We start from the raw sequence: 8,107 nt of genomic DNA on the forward strand, positions 1-8,107 counted from the left end.
AAGAGTTCAGGTTGGTGCTTTGAAGATGTAGCAAGGGAGGGAGAGCCAGGTGCAGGCTCCTGGAAGAGAAAACACTTTGGGGTCCTTTGCATAAACACAGTACAGGGGTCTGAAGGGACATGGGCAGAGGCTGGACGACCTTGGCCACAGACCCCACCTCCAACCTCCTCATCTTCAAGCCCCTTTCTATACCGATGCCAAAGTGATCACAACAGTGGTCCTTCTCGACCCAGCTCTGGTCTCTCGCTCAGCTCAAAGCCCCGCCTGATCCCACTGGCTGCAGGGAGGGTCTAGGCTCCTCAGCCTGCCCTTCGAGGCTTCCATGACCGGCACCCCGACTCCCACCTTGCACTTACATTCCTGCTCAGTGGAGGCCCTGCAGTACCCCCCACTCACCTTCTCACTGCCTGGCCTCTATTCAGGCTGTGACCTCTTGCCAGAGAGTCCTCCCAGGGGTGCTCCCCTGGCTCATGGTCCCGGCAGCACCCTCAGCTCTGCAGCTCTGTGACCCACCCGGCCCACCTGGGTCCCTGCCCCTCGCTCATGTCTCAACCTCCATCCCTCAGCCCGGGCCTCTGCTCTCCCTCGTTACCACCCCAAAGTGGAGAAAAGGAGCGTCGGGGGTGAGCTGGGTATGTAATAAGGGTGATGTCGTGGAAAGAGAGGGGACGGGGCCCCCACCCACATGAGATGCTGGCAGCACCTGGCACCGTGCGTCTCGGTGCACAGACACAGCCCCCGAGTCCCAGTGTCTGCACCTGCGGGGTGGGAGGGGTGGAGAGGGGCACAGCCCGGTGGTGGTGCGCGTGCTTAGCAGCACAAGGTCCTGGGTTCAATCCCATTTAAATAAATAAATAAATAAATAAATAATCTCTTAAAACAAATCTTCATCTGTAACTTGGGGTCACAGACCCTCCTCTTAGCGCTACCATCAGAAATAGATGCCTGGTACATGCAGCTCTCAGCCAAACATGGTCCCTCCCTCTCCACCCTGCTGCCTCCCTGCACATCTCACAGGCCATGGCAGAAGCCACTGACCACCTACCTGGTCAGACAGCACAAGGCCCATCTGAGCCAAACACTGACTGCCAAGCTTGCCAAGATGACCACCTCAGTCTCGGATGCATCTGGTTCCTTGAGCCACAGAGCCCAGGCTGTCACATTCTCATTTGACTCAGAAGGGTGTGACCTGTGGCATCTTGGCATGCAATGAAACCACCAGCGGCTTGGGCAGACCCTGGGCAAGGAGGCCACCAGTCTGTCTAAAAGGCCGTCTCCCACGCTGGTTCCCAGCACCTGGCCTGCCACTCCCGGCCATCTGCCCCCGCCAGCAGAAGCCCTGTGCTCCCCTCCAGGCCTCGGGCTGCAGATGATTCTCCTGCCTGGGGTGAGGGTGGGAGAGGGGGGCATCAGCTCCTGCCTGCTCTTAGATCACCACACTCGGACACTCTGGAGCCCACACCAGGAAGCCAAGCCTCCCCCCACTCACCTGCTTCAGCCCCTGGGCCATGATGCTCTGCTGACCATTCAGTTCAATTTAGTTCAGGCTGCGTCAGGCCCCACTGTGCACCACAAACAGCACGGCCTGGGTGAGCTGGAGAGAGGACACGGTGACTATGATCATGACCACGGCGATGACCAGGGCCGCCACTGGCTGCGGCCCGAGCACTCACTGTTTCACGTGAATTAATTCATTGACGCTTCCCGCAACCCCAGGGCCTGAGTCAGTTTTATCGTCTCCATTTTACAGATGAAGAAATGGAGACACAGAGAGATTAAGCAGCTCACCCCAGGCCACAAGCTGTGAGAGCAGTGGCGTGTGGATGCGCACGCTCTGTCTGACTCCAGAGTCCAGCTCCCACTGCTGCCCCGAGCGCGTAGCGGCTGCCGGCCGCATGGCTGGGCCCAGGGCTCCCCGCGACGTGCTCGGAGAACTTGGCCTTGAGTCTGCTGGGCTCCGAAGCCCACGCCCTGAATCCCTGTGCTTGTCAGCCTCCCTGCGTGGTTATCATCATCCCTCAACCATTTCCACACACCGTGACCTCCGGCATCCTGGGGAACAAAGCCCTACGGCGTCCCCAACTTTCTAAACTTTCAGGAGATATGAGGTCCCCCCCAGCAGCCACTTGCAGGACTAATTCTGTGCCTGCTCCTGTCTGATCAGCCTTAACAGATTCAGCGCCATCTCTCAAAACTGAATTTGGCTTCTCCATCTTCTACTGATTTTATTGCAAAGGTTTTTATGGGCAAAGGTATCTCTGACATACACAGGTTGCCCTCCAGACCAAACCGTCCCTCCCGGAGGGCTGTCCGACACTGCTGCAGGAAGTAGTCCAAACAGGCGTGCAAGAGCCCAGGGACACCCAGGGACCCCGGGGTCGTCAGGCACGGTGAGGGGAGCCAGCTTACTCCCGCGTGAGTCACCCCCTGTTTGTGGATATTTCCCGCAAGTCACCGCAACACGTGGCTGGAACAGTGACTGTGACCCTCAGCAGCCTGGTGGCAAGAACAGGAGCTAAAAGGTCAGGAAGTCCTGAGTTCAAACCCCACGCTGCCACTTCCTGGCTGCGTGACCTTCCCCGGTGACTCTGCCGCTCCGGGCCTCTTGTTCCTGGTCTGTATAAACACCACGGCCACGCCCGGCGCGTAGCGCTGCAAAGAGGCTCTGGAAGGTGCTGGGGGCTGGGCAAGCGTGTTCCCTCCCCACTCCACCCCTCGCAGTCCTTGCAGACCACCTGGCCCAAGGGCTGCAGACAGATGGCTCCTGGCTGCATCGCGCCCGGCTGCCTCGCTCGGCCCACGCAGGCTGGAAGGCAGTGTGACGAGGCCGGGGTTGCTTCAGCCCAACACGACAGCAGCGCAAGCCACCGTCCCCGGTCACGTATGTGAGCTGCCTGCAGCCCTTTGCCAATGACCGAGTTTGGGACCCAAACACCTGACCGTAAAAAGACAGGGGTTGTGCGTTTCAGAGGTTTTTACTAACTGGGGGTGGGGTGAGGGCTTCGTTTCTTCACTTCTTTGAGTGCAAGGAAGCTGCATACGGAAGGAGAATCATGGTGCAAAAAGACAGAAACGTCTCTGTGCTTCTGAGCGAGGACTAGCCGGGCAGGTGTCTGCACCCAGCAGTTTCTGCTGTGACATATTCTGATGACCCTGCATAAGCCAGAGAACGTCCACTAGGCTGGGAGCTAGGCTGCAAGGAGCACTCCTGCTCGGTACCTTCACATCCACGGCCTGGTGGCTTCAAAAGCCTCTCCTCAGGCCTTTTCAGGGTGACTCCCAGTAATCTCTCTGCAACACCTAAGAAAATTCCAGACTATTCCAGTGTTCACTGCCTAGATGAGATATGACACATTGGGATCACTTGCACGTCTGCACCAGCAACCATGCACTTTAATCTGACTGGAACCAATTTAGAGGGATTTAATTAAATTTGCAAAAAGACAGCGTGGCAGAGGAAGTTCAGCCTGCTCACCTGTTTAATCAAATATTCAAAGAACAAGTGAGGTGACGGCTCATCTCCTACAAAAGCACAGCTTTGTAAATAGACTGGTGAGATTGTAAAGTTTCAGAAAAACGAAGCTCTAAATGTGCAACTGTCACCAACCCAAGCGGCTCAGCAGGCCTTTCTGAGCACGAAGGCTCCTGCTCGCTCCAGACGTTCTCACCTTGACGCGGTGTTCCCAGGGAAGCCCTCGTGTGTCCCAGAACCTGAAGCGGGAGTAGCAGACCTGCCACCCCCGAGGGGCCACGAGGGCTCAAGCCCAGCGGGGGGGACGGCACCAGATGCTCCCCAAGGACCACACCCCGGCCCCGAGAGCCAGTGTTTCCTGGGCGTGGGTTCTGCCACCTCCAGGCTGCGGAGCTCCGGGCACATTCCCTGACCTCTCTGCACCTCAGCTTCCTCACCTGTGACAAGTCAGTGACGATGGACCTACCCTTCCGGGACATGTTGAAGATTGAGCTAAACTGCTCGGAACAGTGCTTGACCCAGAGGATTGCCCAGAAAATGTTGGTGACTATCCTGAGGAGTCCCTGCTGCATCTCCAAACCCAACCCCGCCCCCACCCCGGGCCAAAAGGACAGAGTTCCCCCACCCCACCCCCACTCCCACCAAGCATGACTTGACTCGGAAGAGCAGGGGACATTCCTTCCCCAGCCCCATCCCCAAGTTGAGACTAATTTTCCCCTCAATGCGGTGTTAACCCACCCCCGCTGCCAGGCCTGGCAACCAGCCCACCGGGAGGCAACTGGACCTTTGCAAAGAGCACTGGAGTTGGAGTCAGACCTGGGCTTGAGTTCCAGCTCTACCTCTTCCCAGGTGTAAGCAAAGATCACGCCACCTTTCCGAGCCTCAGTTTCCTCATTTGTAAAATGGAAACTAACACCACCCACCTTGTGGAACTGATGTAAGGATCAACGAAAACTTGTCCACCAGCCATGAGCCCCGTGGCCGTGGAAATACTGGTGACACCTGCACAGCACCCCCACCTTTTCACTGGCCCTCACCAGACGTCTGTGAGGCAGGCAAGGCAGGTGCCCATGTTCCCATTTATCAGATGAGAAAGGTGAGGCTCAGAGAGGTTACACAGTCCACGTCAGCCCCCTCTCATTGAGCAAAAGGCTCTGCAGGTGAGAAAACAAACCTGCTGGATAAAGGAGTGAGTGGACGGATGCACCAGGGCCGCAGGAGAAAACTAAGGGGTGCGTGGATTTATCCAGGCAACGGCTGATTAACGGGCTGAAAGCACCGAGGCCCTGCCAAGAGAATGCTGGAGAGCTGCGCTGGCTGCAGCTCAAGACCTGCCGGAGGAAAGGGAGCTGCAGGCCAGGGCCGGCTCCAGAGGTCCCCAGGAGCCAGCCTGGGTCTCGTATACAGGAGCCTTGGGGGCCTTGGTGGGCAGTGCCGTCGGGCTTACACTCGCTGGCCAAGGAGAACGTGGTGTGCGGAGCCCGTGACCCCCAGCCCGAGGCCCACTGAGGTGCAGAAAATGTCCCGGTAGAGGCCCCCTCGCCCTTCAGTGGGGGACACGCAGCCCCGGCAACTCCCACTACACAGGAGCGCAGAGGAGCCGCCTACTCTCCGTTTCCACGGGAATCCCCTTGAAATACCCCTCCAACGGCTGTTGTTCTTCTCTGTGGAGGAAGAGGTCGGGGTAAATGTGATGGAGGGAGGCGGGCACTCGACACCAGGATGCCACGGAAATTTCAAGGCCCGGCCCCACACCACCCACCCCCTCTCACCAGCAGAGATGACCAGGGCCTGGGGGCAGGCTTCGCCTTCACTCCCGCCTCTGTGGGGGCACCATGACTGTTTCCGTGGCAACTGAACGAGGAGGAAATTGGCGATCGCATCTGAAACAGCATCCATCTCTTGCAGAAGGCTCCCTGCCGGCCAGGAAGGCTGGGTGTGCAGGGACACGGCCTGGGGTCAAATCCTGCAGCGTGACCCGGACAAGCCCCTGACCTTAGAGCCCCCTTTTCTCCTTTTCTCAAGTGCCTGCCGTGAGCGCAAAGGGATACAGCAGCCTTGCACCTCCTGCAGCTCCGAAGTCACTGGCTCCCTCACCCCAAGTGCAGTGGGGATGCGTTTGCGTCATCACCCTAAAACAGTCCAGAAGAAGTTCTCTGGTTCCTGAAGCAAATATCCGCTGAGCCATCCTGGGGGCAGGAGGGTGGCCGGCTCCCTGCATGCCCTCCTGAGATGTGGTGGCTGTCATGCACAGACGGAGAAGGAGAGCACGCACGGCTCAGCGGGGTCTCCAAAGGCTACCAGCCCCCGAGAGGGGTCACTCCCACAAGTGTTTACTGGGCACTTTGCGCCAGATCCATTTGCAGCCCTCTGCACCCGTTTTCCACGTAGTTCTCACAGCCACCCTCCAACTTAAGACATGTTATCCCTGCTTTGCAGACGGGAACACTGAGGCCCCAGAGGTCACCTGGAGAGGGGTGGCCAGCTAGACCCCAGGCCCTGGTCTCCCAAGGATAGCAGGTGGTTCTCCTAACAGTCACCCTGGGACCCCCACAGCCCTGCCTGGGCCGACCCACCCTGCTGAGCTCCAAGCTTCAGAGCTGAGAGCTCAGGCTCAGGTCCCACCAGGACCTCGGGGTGGGGCCCTCCAAGGCTGCTGCTCCATGTCCCTGTCCTTTTGGGCCTGATCACTCTGCCCCTCCCACAGTCCCATGGCCACTCAGCCCTCCCATCACACCACCTGGCTCCTGCTGACCCACAGGGCAGCGAGGCGGGGCCATGGGAGCCAAGTGACCCCCCCAGGAATCACAGGTTATTCCAGGTTAGGGGCTTAGTTAAGTATCTTAAGCTTCTGGCAGGTGTTCTGGATGACTTCATTAGGGCGATAAATGCTCACAGGGCCAGACCCTATGTGGGCTGAGATGTGTGTAAGTCACACCTTCTTAGTGAGCCCTCTCGAGCAACGCAGACTCCATCTTTATTTTCCTTTCACAAAGGCAGTCTTCTGCTGCCGGGAGCAGTGACCCCACCTCAGCCTGGAAGACACGCAGGTGAGCTTCAGCTCACTGGCTAGTGCTGTAGGAACAGCGGAGTTTGCCATCGACCTCTTCCCTGCAGGCGCGGCAGCGCCCACGCCAGCTGTAACTGAGCACAGCTACCTGTGCTCAGGTTTGTGCTGGGGTGGGGGCGGGGAGCGTCCCTCCACCCTTCTAGGCTCATCTGGCTGGTCTAAGGATTAACCTGACGTGAGGCAGACTAACGCGAGAAAAATAAACAAAAATTGAGTAACATGTGTACTTCCTGTCTTTACCCATGGGAGACAGCCAGGGCAAACGGAGTGAGCTCACCAAGAAGGCTGCAGCCCTCACCTTCAAAGTCATCTTGCTGCAGGCAGCGGTCGGTTACAGAGGTCGGTCACATGGAACGCCCGGAGGCATGAGGTCAGTTAGACAAGGGCTGGAAAGGTGTCACTTTGCTTTAGACGTGGGAGTCATCAGTGACTCGCTGCGTGGGAATGGAGGAAGGGGAAGACACACCAGAGTGGGTGGGGACAGACTGCTGGTGGGGAAGCAGGCAAATCTCTCAGAAGTTTGTCGTCAGAAGTAAGACTGTCTGGTTCAAGTGAGAGGGAAGAAACAGGGAGGTGTTTACAGAGGGGAATTTGAAATCATCACTGAGAAGGAAGAAGATGCAAATTAATTAAATAAAAGGAGTAGGACTGCTGGGCAGTGCGTGACTTTCTTCAGCAGCACTTAGATGCCTGGGGGAACGTTGAGGAAGAATGAGAATCAGTCTGTTGTGTAGTTGGGAGTTTTGCCAAGTAAGTGCACTGAAAGGACGGAAAAGGGAATAAAGGATCTGGAATAAAGGATCTAAGAAGGAGTTATTAAAGTTTTAGCTCCTGGAAATTGTTGAGAAGGAGAGTATTTCCTTTACCGTCTTACATTCAGTGACTGGGAACCTGCAAATTAAATTGACTAAAGCAGATTACTGTGAGAAAAACATCACGTATGAACACATGCAAGAGTTCACAAAGCAACGGGATTTGAAGGGGTGGCTACAAGTGGGGGCTTACATACAATCTAACACTTGACAGGAAAAGGAGAAAAGCATTTTCTGAGAAACAAATGGCTTCTTGGTGAGAGGGGAGAGCAAGGGCACTTATGGTAGAACGAGTGCATTTAGGAAAGAGAAATGACGCCTTAGGAGAATGTACGGGAGAGATGACAGGTTTGTGACAACGTCCGTTTGCGTCTGGTGCTCAGAACTTGTCTCTAATTTTAAGACTGTTTCCAAAAAGTAAGTAAATAAATAAGAGGAAATGAAAAGCCTGAGGCAGATTTCATTTCTCCATGAGGAAACATCTGTGAATCAGTGTTTAAGGTAACATGCAGAAAGTCTGATGGCACCGTAACGATTGTTGGGATCCATCAGAACATTGAAACAGCCACAGCAGATCCAAACGCTGTCTAAATCTTTAGGTCTATAGACAGTGATTAACACTGGAAAATTCAAAAAAGCTATCAACACTGCTCAACATCAATGACAAGTTTGGTGGGTGGTTGGGTGCTGTTTAAACAGCTGGCACCCGGGCTCAGTTTGAGTATATAATACTCCAAAGTGCTGGGTTTTATT

The sequence above is a fragment of the Camelus ferus genome, chromosome 22 (genome assembly GCF_009834535.1).
Source record: "Camelus ferus isolate YT-003-E chromosome 22, BCGSAC_Cfer_1.0, whole genome shotgun sequence".
NCBI classification, from domain to species: domain Eukaryota; kingdom Metazoa; phylum Chordata; class Mammalia; order Artiodactyla; family Camelidae; genus Camelus; species Camelus ferus.